Source organism: Lolium rigidum, chromosome 1 (genome assembly GCF_022539505.1).
Source record: "Lolium rigidum isolate FL_2022 chromosome 1, APGP_CSIRO_Lrig_0.1, whole genome shotgun sequence".
Classification (NCBI taxonomy): domain Eukaryota; kingdom Viridiplantae; phylum Streptophyta; class Magnoliopsida; order Poales; family Poaceae; genus Lolium; species Lolium rigidum.
In genome coordinates, this window is record NC_061508.1 from 41518866 (window position 1) to 41533060 (window position 14195).

A 14195-nucleotide genomic window follows, 5' to 3' on the forward strand; every position below is an offset into this window, starting at 1 on the left:
TCGGAAGCAATAGAAGTCGATCTCCCTCTGCGAGCAAAGGTGTCGTGCTGGCTTTGCGCAACCTCATCGAACTCGATGGGGTCGTCCAAGATGTCCTCAGCATACGCGTGCTTCACTAACTCGATACGCGTGTTTTCATGGAACCACTGGAGGTAGTTGTTGAAAGCGGCCAAGTCGTGAGGCACAATCTCCACAGGGCCAGCAGTCCGTGTCGCTTCCAAACAGTGTTGGAACGCTGCGACGTGGCCGCTATGATGGACTGGCCAATTTGTGATCTTCCTCTGCCGCTGCCTATCAAGCCTGCAAGAATCAAGAAGTTAGATTCTACCTCTTCTATCAAGAATCTTCCATCGCATGATTCCAGAAGTTTACCTATGAAGCGCCTTGTCCGTGTCTTGCCACTGAGGTGGGCACTCCTGATACAACCCAAATTGTCTCATCACTCTGTGCGGCTGATGGTACTCAACAAGCCACATGCATATGAGTGGGCAGCGCATACGCCAGAACCGCGCCTCCTCCGTGCACTTCTGGTTGAGGTCAGGCATCCCCGCGCCAATACGGTAGTAGGTACCATATGGCTCCCAATCCACCTACAGCATACAAATATTTCAGAATTTACAACATGCCGGTAGAATTTATGAATTCGGATTGCAAAAGAGTGATCGGTTACCTGCTCGGCGGTAAGAGTGTCCAACTCCTCGGTGTACTTGCATGTACATGATCTTTGGATCGCTCGTCATCTCCGAGACATTGTCCCAAAGATATGCCCAAGTCGGCTCCCGATCAAGGTTCTCATGGTGATGAGGCCATGGCCTCTCGGTGAGTGTCCTAGGCCGCCCAAGCGATAGGCGGTCCCAGCTCCATACGGAAAGTAGGAGCAAGCATCCACCAATACCGCCGCTCCCAGTCCCGCGACAAGCTTCGTCCAACTGCGTACATAAGACATTTGGTTAGTACTTTGTCTATCACACTACTATAGAAAAATAGTACATAGAACAAATCATCACCTGCCGGTAGAGGTAGGAAAGTGCCGCTGTTCCCCAACTCCACCGGTGCTCCAACACCGTAAGCGCCTTCAGCCAACACCAATGGGCCAGCTTCCCCCCACTGTCAGGAAAGAGAGTCCTCGAAATCATGTACCATAAGTACACGCGGGTGTACGTCCTCAGAGTGTCCCTGTTGGCCCCTTCCGGGCATTGTCCAAAGTTAAGCCTAATCCAAGAGAAAGATGCGCCGGCGGGAGCCCTCGCCTTTGGTTGTGCTGGCAGCGGAGGAGCCCTGCCAATAAGCGCCTCCATCTGCTGGCGCCACCCATCGAAGCTGTGTTCATACACGGTGGCTCGCCACTGAATAGGTAGTCCAAGGATCATGGAAACATCCTGAAGAGTAGGGGTCATCTCGCCGGCCCTCAAGTGGAAGGTGTGCGTCTCCGGCCTCCACCGGTCGACAAGAGCGGTGAGTGCCGCGGCGTTCATGTTCGTCTCCCCACGGCTTACAAGGGATATGAACGGGAGAAGACCGGTAGGCTCGATGAACTCCGTGTACCTCTCGTCATACGGTATATCCACTGTGCCATGGTAACGAATCTTCAAAGGGTGAAGACCCGTTGTCCTCTCCGTCATATGAAAAGCCCGGTGATCCCTGTTATACTCTTGATCTAGGAGCCACACCATCCTACATGTTTACACAAATACACCATATTATGAGCCATTTCTAACAAATATGAGCACCACATACATGAGAACATATCCAAATAAGCCATCACACATACATCATATACATACATATACATTCATATCTACGGATAGAACACCATATTATGAGTCATTCCTAACAAATATGAGTTATTCAATCACAAATACTAGGCATACATAACACATTTGAATGCATTTGCTAGGCAAATATTAGACATTTCAACACATACATACATAGGGTTTGAACACATACATGTAAAATTTCATATCTAGGGTTCAAACAAATCTTTGGTTCAAACACATAGACTACAATGTAGATTCCACCAACATTAATTTCCATATCAATGGTTCATATCCAAATCCACCAACATAAATTTCCATGTCTAGGGTTCATATCCAAATCTACCAAATCCACCAACACTAGTGGATGAATCGGAGGGAATCGAAGGGGAATACCTTGAGGAATGGATGAGGAAGGAGTTGGCCGGCTAGATCCGACGAATCCTTGGTGGATTTGGGGGGGGGCGAAGGGGAGGCAGGAGGCGGCGGTTTCCTGTGAGCAGAGAAGAAAGAAGAGAGAAGAAGAGGTGTGGTCGGGCTGGGGCGGGCGCGGGCGCCACACTTAAGTGGATGTGTGGTGCCCTTCCGAGCGGCGCCACATGTTCCACAGTGTGGCGCCGATGGGAGGGGCGCCACACATGCTGCCACGTCGGATCGGCGCACCAGCTCAGCGTCGAGGGGCCACGTCGGCTGGGAGAGTGGCGCCGGCAGGAGGGGCGCCACACTGGCATGTGTGGCGCTGATGGGAGGGGCGCCACACAAAAGGGTTAGATGGGTGAAATAGTTTCGTCGGAGGGTCAATCTGTGCTTTTCTTTCACTTTTGGATTATTTTTGTACAAATCGCCGAAGAGAAACATGAATGACGGGCTGGTTGTCACTAGTCCCCCTCTTTTGCAGGTCCTGGGCTGCTGGCTCGCGCCGCTGTGCTTTCGCCGTAAAAAAGTCTCTGCGTAATGCCACTGGGACGGCGGACCCAGAACAGGAGCACGACGGAATGCACCGCACAAACTGCGTCCACGTTGCACCCCAAACATAATCATCTGGGACGCGTGCTCATGTCCCTGTGGCCGAGACGACGACGCTGGCTCACCTCCTAAGTCCTAACAGAATTCATTAAGCAGATTGTTCCGTTAAACATCATTAGTATGTCTTGCAGCCTTTGTTTGTTTGTTGAGCATGCATCATTTGTTCAACTCTCGGTCGGGTCTGCCTTAACCCAGCGTACCCACGTAGCCGGTGAAAACATTTCCCTTGCTCGCCAAACAGGTCTCCGACCAGTTCCAAAATGTTCGTAGAATCGTACGGAAAGTCCTAGTATTCAAAATTAAAGTGACAAAGTTGTAAATTGTTTAATTTCGTGCAAAAATAAGTAGTAGCACTGCTGCGGTGCTTTTCTTCTTGCATCTGGGTGGGTTCTCATTATCCTTCTACAGTAGATGGTAATGTCTTTTTCAAGAGGTATTTTCTTTATAGAAGGTAGATGTTTGAGTTCGGTAACAATACCACTTACTGCGAACAACGAGCGTAGCACAAATTTTACACCGGCTATTTCGAAAACAGCCACCATAAACAAAGCACGAAACCAGGTCTCAACTAACACTTGGCACTTCCAAAGAATAACAGCCCCATGTGAACCCTCCTTAGGGCATCTACATCCTAATCCCAGTGAATTGACAGTTCGTTGTATGTTCCCGGCCGCCGAGAGGCGCTTAAATATAGACATTGACGCAAGACTTCGCGTCGGGCGCTTCGTTAGAGTTCGCTTGGGGCATGCAAATCAAATCGATCTGGTGTACAAATAAACGCCCCAAATTGGAGTTTACGGTTGGAGCTACGAACTCTTTCGTTGAACGCTGGGGTTAGCTTTTCTTTTTCCTCCGCTTAAGCACGTCAACAAGCGCTCAACATTGAACATGCCCTTAGCAAAGCCTAATTAAGCACCGGTTCCGCCGAAGTTTTCTCGTCTTCACGTCCATAACTAATTAAACTGTTTGAACCTCCGAGTTCAACACTATCGTTACCTTGATGAACATACTTGATTAATTAGGTCCACATCCAAGTAATGAGGTGACGACGCTTGGGGAAAAAGAACTTGCGCCGGTTGAAACGGGGTTTGACGAAGAACCAAAACAGCGGGGAATTAGGTACTACCTCACTTCGATTCTGAATTTTGTCTTCACTGTGCATGCAGACAGTACTGATCCACTACGTTGCATTTCCTGGTGGAGCAAGAGCAATTAGGCACATTTTCATTCGCTAATTGCTTGTCCTTGGCACCAACTTTGTGCCAAATGGGAACATGGCTCATGGACAAAGCAAGAGGCAAATACATATATGGAGTTATATTCCAATAATAAATAAATAAATAAATCATATTTACAGAGGATCGTATCTTTTCTTTTGCGAAATACAATATAACTGTAGATAATCACACGTACACACATACATTCACCCAATGAACACACGCACGCACATCTTACCCCTATGAGCAGCTCGGAGAAACTGAATCAAAGAAACTTTATCTGGCGGGTCTTCAGATTGACAAAGTCACCCCAAACACCTCGCTGTCGATAGGAACATCGCATCCCACTGAAAAATATCCCACCTTTATGAGACACCAAAATATCAAACCTGCTACTGCACTCCTAACTACCCACTAGTTAATAATGACAGATGATCGCATCTACCTATATTAAAGATATAGGGAATCAAGGCTACTCACCCCTCTAGGCACCCGTTCATGGCCAGCTCTCATGCATGGATATATCTTGGGCCCATAACTTTTTTGAACATTTCTGATAGCAATTTATATAATTTTTGGAAGTGATTTCTTAGTAAATTAGTATTTTTGACATTAATTTGTCAATATAAAATTTTAATTTATGCAAAAAAATTAACCGTAATTTGTCAATGAAATTCTTTAGCTTTAGTATAATTTTTCCATGTTAACTACCCAATTCTTTAAGGTCCTTAACTATCTATTTTTTAAATTACTTTAAGGTACAAATCTTCAACGTTAATAGTAATTTGTCGATGTTAACTATCTAGTAGTAATTTTTTAGGGGTGTTCCTTATCTAATGTTGATTACCTGATAATACATAATTCTTCGTTGGTAATTTTGCATCAGTAATTCATGTTAGTAACTACCTAACAAAAATTCTTTGAGGGACGACCATAATTCTTCGAGGACTTCTACGGTAATTTTGTCAGTAGTGTTTCCTCAACAGTGCGTGAGCGTGTATTTTTTGCACAGCTATTCAACTTCACCATCACCTATTTTACATGGGGAAACTACTAGTGTCTTCTTCTATGTTATCTTTAGAAAAATATACTTACTTCATTATCCAGTGCATCTTTCCGCCGAATAAAATATTAATATCTTCTTTCGTAAAATATCTGGAAATGAAAATACTTCATAGTGTGCCGCTTCTTTTAGTCATAAAAAATACTACTACCTAAAAAATACTTGCTCTATCGTCCGTCACTTTTTCAACTGGAACGCATTGTCCTCACTCCGCGCACTGCAGATATAATTAGTATCACTGGCATAATGTCCTTTTTTTTTCCCTCATCCTACGATCATTCGGTCATTTTTATTCACTGTATCAGCGTTTTCATCACCGCACGATCACCTACCAGCGCTGGAAAAAGGTTCTGAACCATGCCGCTACACTAATACTACTAAATTACTTAAATAGTGCTTTTACACCAACACTCCTATAATATTTCAGCAACCTAGATAATCCACTGTTTCGATAATGTTTTAACCAACGATTGCGCCAACCTTTCTAGTATAGCTCATGACTAAGCAAAATGGACTAAGTAAAAGGATCATACTTATAAAATTGTATTTCCAACAAATAGACAAACCATGTAGAATCTAAGATTACTCATAGTGGGAGTAACATAGGTGCTCCTACTATACGTTGCTACCTGCTATGACTAGTCTAACGGGACATAATCATCAAGTAGTATCATCAATTTCTTGTCTCCTCCGGGGGTCAATAAGGGGTATCCAGATCGGCAGGAGATGGTGTGGTTTCTGCCGGCGTCCTCCAAGGATCTGGTTTGGCTGTGTGTGTCCGGGCGGAGTTGTCATGGTGGCGGCGGCTTGGCTGTGGTCTTTTGTTCTCCTCTCTCCGCTCCCTCTTTGTCGGTGTCTTCTCCATCTCCGGCGATGGGTGAGAGTGGATTTGTATAGGAGGGTTCCGGTCGGCATTGTGCAGTTCAGCTGCAGCGTCGCCGACGCTTCGAGCTGGATTTCTGTGCAGGAGCAAGGTCCGTGGCGCGAAGGAGGTGGATCTGGTGGCTACTCTCGACGGCGTCGACGGGTTTGGCCGGATCCGGGGCCGGAGCTTCTTGGGGGAGATCCCCGGTCGACGGTCCCCATGGTCAGAAGCTCCGTCGGTGGCGGAGTTCTATATCGACTCGTAAAGCCGCTTGACGGTGATGGAGCAACTCCGGTTCTTGCTGGGCTAGTTGGACAGGCCGAGCGGTGTATTCTCCTCGGGGAGGAGCGGCGGCCATGGTGTCGGTGGAGCTTGAGGACCTCCAGGGGCCTATCTGTATTTTTTCTTTTTCTTGAGGTCCTTCTTGCTTTTGCTGTTGGACAGTTGTCCCGTCTCGAAGTTTCGAGCGGAGTCTCTGTGTGTTGTATTTGGCTTTTAATATAATAAGCAGGTTCTCGCTCAAATTTTCTTTTCCTGTCTCCTCTCATAGGAGTATAATAAGTGCAAAACCTAAAACATTCTTTCAAAGATCACATGCTAAGCCGGCCGGCCACACCGTCTTCCTACGGAGGGCCCATGCATGTCGCGTGTGTACGTGGCCGAGCAACGTTCGGGTGTGGGGTTACTTTCCACAAAATTGATCGAGCTTCCAAGTACTTGTCATGCTGAATTATTTGTCTAGATGGTCGGTTTAATTTGTTTTCTGTCATCTCCTTGCTTCGATTCACTGTGAAAGTCACTCTAATCTAGTTTGCTAAGGGCATCTCCAGCGGCGCGACGCAAACGAACGCTGAGCGACCGTTTTCGTCCGCCGTGACCGGAAATGCGTCTGGGGCCTGTTCCAGCGGGGCGACGCAAAGTGACCGGGCCATCCGCGGAGACGCAAACCTGACCCAAATATACGCCTCGGATGCGTCTCTGCGGACGTCCGGAAACGTCCGCTCGTGTCTGGCGGATGTTTCGGCTGGCCCGTCTGGCAGCGACCCTGCGTCGATGCGTCTTCTCAAACGCGCCGGCGGCCGCAAAGCTGCGTCGCTCCGGCACTCGCGCCACGTTAATGGCGACGATGCCTCGGGCTGCCGAGCGGCCGCCCACCTCCGCCAACCAGGTTAATGGCGACGCCACGCGTCCCGCGGCCACCGCATGCCGCCGGCCTATATAAAGGGGGCGCACGTTCTTCTTCCTCATCCAGACCTCCAAAGAAACCCTAGCCGCCACAAAGCTCGACCGTAGCGCCGCCTAGGTGTTCCTGCAACGCAGCCAATTCCGCGAGGAAGTCCATGGCCGGGCCTGGTGGCCGGCGAGGCGGTCGAGGCCGCGGCCACAGGCGCCCCCGTGGCCGGGGCAGGGGCCGCCGTGGTGGAGCAGCTACGGCCCCACGCTCGCCGTCGCCTGCGCCCTCCTCATCCTCGCAGGAGGAGCGCTGCTTCGAGTTCCTCCTCCGCATCAATGACGACCCACTCGCCATCAAGCGGCTACCGGACAAGTTCGCCGAGTTCGTCGACGGCGTCGAGCCGACGCACTTGCAGCTACGGGAGGCCGGCCGCAGCTACTGCCGCTGGACCGTGGAGGTCCTGTTCGACGGGCGAGGGCAAGATGTACCCGCACACGGGGTGGGACAAGTTCGCCCGCGACCTCGCGCTCGAGCCCGGCTGCCGGCTCACCTTCCTCTACGAGGGGGCGGCGAGATGATCGTCAAGGTGTTCGATGACACAGCCTGCCGCGAGCACTACCACACCGACGACTCCGGCTCCGACACCGATAGTTAGAACGTCGAGTGTTCTTTCTTTGCAGCGAATCTGGCTACGGGCCAGACGGAGCCAGTAGTCGAGGTTTCTGTCTGTTCGCCTCATCGGTAGAACCAACAAGGGCACCATCTCCTCCCGCTGGATTTTCCAGTTTGGATGATTGGGTGTGCCCTCGAATGTTCTTTCTTGGCAGCGAACATACGGAAATCAACACAACTGGCTTCTATTTTTTAATTTTTTATATTTGTGTCGACCATGGTTCAAACTATGTGTTAGTTTGTGTAAACCATGTTCTTAACTATGTGTTAGTTTGTGTAAAATCATGTTTTAAAATGTAATGTAATATTTTGAAACTATGTTTAATTGAGAAAAGGGAAAAAAAGAAAAAAAAATGCGTCGCCCGCTGGAGCAGACCCCAAACGCAAACGGACGCGCGGACAAAAACGGTCATTTTAGTGTCCGCAGCGCGACGCAAACGGACGCTCGCGGACATTAAATTGCGTCGCGCCGCCCTAAAGCGTGTTATATTGTGGAAGAGAGTGGTATTTCGTACAGGCTAATGGTGTTAAATTACTCGAGGAGCGTTGCAGGGCCATCCGGTTCAGAAAGAAAAGGATGATTTAGAAGTCCAAGAACAAATTATCAAGAGTTAACCAAAAGTAACAAGATTGGTGGAGTGTTGCTGAAGCAATGTGCTCTTTTTAGCTCGTGCTTTCGAGTGGCTTTGCAAGTGTGGTGGTATTGTAAAATCGAAAGGGTGTGGCCTTGCGCGCGGCGTGCGGCGAGAGGAAAGGAAACATGGAGCCGGCCTATGTACGTGACCATGTGACTATGCTCCATGGAGCAGTTGGCTTTGCGTTGATCTGGGATCGGTCGATCCATCCGTCGCCGATGACTTTACAAATAATACTTTCTCCGTTTCATTTTTTTTCAAAATGGGGGAGCAACCTAGCCACTGCATCGATTGATGTAACAACTTTTTTATTGCTTTATTAAAATATTTTTATTACAAGGTAAGTGACCTCGTGGGTCACATAAAGTCAGAAACATATATCAGCCATCTAAACAAGACATACAACAAAAGATGATTCTACATCGCGCGCCATGTTATCCGAAGATCTAAACAACAGTTGCACCGGCTGTATAAATCCCGTGCAACCCTCTCTACCCAATTGCACCCAGTAACTATATCCTCCGCCTCTCCCTTGGTTATAGGTAAGATCACATACATATCCTATGTGTAGCCATCGGGATAACCTGTATAAACGAACATGATTTTGCATTGTTAAAAGTATAATTATTTTTTTGTCTTCCATATGCCCATAAAATACCACATACTCCAACTCAGATCTGTGTTTTTTTTTCAATTTTAATGACGCCCCTTAACAAACTGCCAAAAGAGTTGAGCAATATTATTAGAGGGTATATGGTATTAAAAGCCATATTGACTATACGCCAAACAATCTTTGCTACCAGACAAGATATAATAAAAAGTTGAGTTGTTTCATCTGATCACAAAACAACAATTTTAGCTTCCTTGCCAACTTCTTTCAATTAATTTGTGTATGGTCAGCCATATAATCCAGATACATAGACTTAACCGAAAATACTCCTGATCTTGTTAACTTCCAAACAAAAGAATCAGGTTGCGGTGATATATGTACATTCGTCAATCGTCTAACTAGACGAATCCACCTTTACCACTTTGTTTCATCTGTTTCATGAAACATGTCGAAAGTTTATCTAAAGTCGAACGTATCTAGACACTATTTAAAGATTACATATATTCTTTAAAAAAAATCCACCGAAGCATTAATAATCACAGTAATACAAATAGCTTAAAAATTAATGAAAATTTCAAATAGGTACTCCAACCACCTAACGACGACTATACACACTAGGACGAGCCTAAGGCGTGCCGCCGTGCTCGTCCCCCATCACCGAAGTCGGCCAAACTTATCAAACTAGAGTTTGTTGTAGTAGACAGACATGAAAGTCATCGTGTTAAGGCCCCAAAGACCAGTGTACTGGAGCAGCAACCATCGCCAATAATAACAATCGTAGATCGGAAAAGATTGACATGAAACTGGACGAATAAACATGAAAACCGTCCGGATCCTACCAGATCAGCCGGGCACACGGCTTCACGTGGCTTTTGCCAGCGCTAGGAGCACCACTTGAGCGAGGATAGGGCGGGAAGAACCTTATTCTAACTTTAGGATGTAGCCGATGTCTCAATATTTCGAAAAAGACACCGAAAAACAACCTGAAAAAAATAGAAAAACTCCCCACCGGCGAGAGGCCGTGGTCCGCCGCACCTCTAAGAGCATCTCTAGTCGTGTCCCCAAACCGTCCCCCAAAGTGATTTGGGGCGCATCGGACAAAAAAACGTTCCCAGCCTCGTCCCCCAAAGCGGCTTTTTGTCCGGCGCGGCCCGATACGGTGTCCGACGCCCCAAGCCCATCCCCGCTACACAGGGGACGCTCCGGGGACGCCGGACACACCGAAAAGCGAGGTGAGGCGTGGCGGGACCGACGCGTCAACGGCACAGGAAAAATTCGTCCCCCTCTCCCGCCAAATCGCGCCTCTCCCGCCACATCGCGCCTCTACCGCCGCGCATTTCTACCATCCCAACACATTTGACCTATCCCGCCGATTCATTTCTCCCTCCTGCCGTCGCTATGCTATTCCTACCGCCGCCACCCTCTCCCCATCCATGGCACCGCCGACTGCCCCAAAAAAAATGGCCAAGAAAGCGCCCAAGAAGCCGTCGGGCAATGAGACGAAAGGCGCGAAGGCGCCCTTCGTGAAGCCGCGGAAGGCGCCGGCTTCGAAGAAGAAGCCGGAAGGCTGGACCGATGATCAGTGGCATCAAGATCTGTCTGCGCTGGAAGATGTCGACGACGGAGTGGAAAGGACAAAGGGCGGCGCACCTGGAGAAGAAGGCGTTAGCGGCGCGCGCGCAAAGCAAGTGCTGGCCGGGTGTATCGCTGCCACCAACATGAGCCCATGGAGTACGACGGTGCCGGCGTACATTCCGGGAGTGTTGTCCCCGTCGACATCCGGGTTCTACAACGACGGCCCCTCCGCCACTCCCGGGTGCGTGACACCAAAATTGTCGCCGCACTACCAGGATAAGATGCCGCATGGCGGCTTCAACCCCAACACCCTCTTCTACTCCCCGACGTACGAGCCAGGACCCGGTCCGGAGGGCGCCCCGTTCACTAGCCGCAGGGGCCCGCTTGAGTTCGACGGCGCCGATGCTGAGGAGGAGGAGGAGGTGGAGGAGGACGGGGAGGAGGAGGGGATGGAGGACGACGAGGACAACAAGGACGAAGAGGGCCACGACGAAGAGGACGACGAGGGTGCCGGTGAGGATGCCGATAATCTCGTGGAGGTTGACGCGAACAGCGTGAGGAAGAAGAAGAAGAAGAAGAAGAAGAAGAAGAAGAAGAAGAAGAAGAAGAAGAAGAAGAAGAAGAAGGCGTCGGGCACACGAGGCCCCAAGTGGACGGTTCTGTAGGATCTATGTCTGTGCGAGTCGTGGTCGACGGTGAGCCATGACTCCATCATCGACGCCAACCAAAAATACGGGAATTATTGGGCGAGGATCAAGGCCGAGTTCGATGAGCGCAAGCTGATCAACATCGACTACAACAAAGTGACAATTAAGAGGAGCCAAAAGGCAATGTCGACGCGATGGGCCATCATCCAGGCGTCGGTGAACATGTTCCATGGGTACCATCACGACTTAGAGACCAGAGGCGACAGCAGCGCCGACATCAGCCAACTGGTACGACTCTTTCTTATATAATCTATATCGCCTACATTTTGTTCGATGAAATGATTGTGCTTCCTTTCGTTAGTTTGACAAGGCCATGGATTTGTACCGGAAGAACTCGGAAGGGCATAAGTCATTCGCGCTGATGCATTGCTATAACAAGCTAAAAAAGAACCCCAAATGGCAGTTGACGCGCGTTTCGTTGTCGAAGGGGAAAGACGCCATTGATCTGGATGCGCCGCTGGCAACATCGGCAGGGCGCCCTATCGGCAACAAGGATGCCAAGGCCGCCTTGGCCGATGTTGCGTCGTCCGAAAAGACGCAAGCATCGCTCACGCAGTGCCTCGTCGAGGTCTCCTCGACCTTGCTCTCCCGCGACAAAAAGGCCGAGAAAAGGTGGGCGGCGCTGCTCAAGAGGCAAGAGGAGAAGATGGAGCTGAAAAAACGTAGGGACGACATGTCCCTGCTGAGAGCGTCGATAGAAGGAATGTCTCCCCGAACGCGGGTGATGTCTACGCACGCTTCTATTCCTGTAGACAGTGTTGGGCTTCCAAGAGCAGAGGTTTGTAGAACAGCAGCAAATTTCCCTTAAGTGGATCACCCAAGGTTTATCGAACTCAGGGAGGAAGAGGTCAAAGATATCCCTCTCAAGCAACCCTGCAATCACGATACAAGAAGTCTCTTGTGTCCCCAACACACCTAATACACTTGTCAGATGTATAGGTGCACTAGTTCGGCGAAGAGATAGTGAAATACAAGTAATATGGATGAATATGAGTGGTAATAGCAATCTGAAATAAAGATGGCAGCGAGTAAACATGCAACGAACGGTAAATAAACGGAGTTTCAGTGCTTGGAAACAAGGCCTAGGGATCATACTTTCACTAGTGGGCACTCTCAACTTTGATCACATAATAAAACCACTCTACACTCTCTTGTTGGATGACAAACACCATTAATTGTGTAGGGCTACAAGAGCACCTCAATGCCGGAGTTAACAAGCTCCACAACATTCGATGTTCATATTTAAATAACTTTAGAGTGCATAATAGATCATTGCAATTATACCGAGAACTAACATAGTGCACACACTGTCACCATTACACTATGAAAGGGGGAATAGATCACATCAATACTATCACAGTAATAGTTAACTCCATAATCTACAAGAGATTACAATCATAACCTACGCCAAGAACTACATGATGCACACACTGTCACCATTACATCATGAAGGAGGAATAGAGTACTTTAATAACATCACCGGAGTAACACATAGATGAATAGTGATACAAAGCTCATATGAATCTCAATCATGTAAGGCAGCTCATGAGATCATTGTATTGAAGTACATAGGAGAGAGATTAACCACATAGCTACCGGTACAGCCCTTAGCCTCGATGGAGAACTACTCCCTCCTCATGGGAGACAGCAGCGGCGATGAAGATGGCGGTGGTGTCGATGGAGATGCCTTCCGGGGGCACTTCCCCGTCCCGGCGGCGTGCCGGAACAAAGACTTCTGTCCCCCGAATCTTGGCTTCGCGATGGCGGCGGCTCTGGAAGGTTTCTCGTACCGTGGCTTTTCCGTATCGAAGATTTAGGTCAGGGAGCTTTAAATAGGCGAAGAGGCGGAGTCGGAGGGGTTACGGAGCCGCCACACAATAGGGGGGTGCGCCCCCCCTTGGGCCGCGCCGCCACCCTGTGTGGGCCCCCTGTGGCTCTCCTCAGGTCCCTCTCGGGTGTTCTGGAAGCTTCGTGGAAAAATAAGTTACTGGGCGTTGATTTCGTCCAATTCCGAGAATATTTCCTTACTAGGATTTCTGAAACCAAAAACAGCAGAAAACGAGAGCGGCACTTCGGCATCTCGTCAATAGGTTAGTTCCAGAAAATGCATCAAAACGATATAAAGTGTGAACAAAACATGTAGGTATTGTCATAAAACTAGCATGAAACATAAGAAATTATAGATACGATTGAGACGTATCAAGCATCCCCAAGCTTAGTTCCTACTCGCCCTCGAGTAGGTAAACGATAACAATGATAATTTCTTAAGTGACATGCTACCAACATAATCTTGATCAACATTATTGTAAAGCATATGAAGTGAATGAAGTGATAGTAAAGATAATGACTAAACAACTGAATCATATAGCAAAGACTTTTCATGAATAGTACTTTCAAGACAAGCATCAATAAGTCTTGCATAAGAGTTAACTCATAAAGCAATAGATTCTAAGTAGAAGGCATTGAAGCAACACAAAGGATGATTAAGTTTCAGCAATTGCTTTCAACTTGTAACATGTATATCTCATGGATAGTTGTCAACATAAAGCAATATAACAAGTGCAATAGGTAAACATGTAAGAATCAATGCACAGTTGACACAAGTGTTTGCTTCTAAGATAGAAAGAATAGGTAAACTGACTCAACAATAAAGTAAAAGAATGGCCCTTCGCGAGAGGAAGCAGGGATTAAATCATGTGCTAGAGCTTTTTAAGTTTTGAAATCATATAGAGAGCATAAAAGTAAAGTTTTGAGAGGTGTTTGTTGTTGTCAACGAATGGTAGCGGGTACTCCAACTACCTTATCAACCAGACTTTCAAGAGCGGCTCCCATGAAGGACGTTATCTCTACCAGCAAGGTAGATCATCCCTCTTCTCTTTTGTTTACACATGTATTTT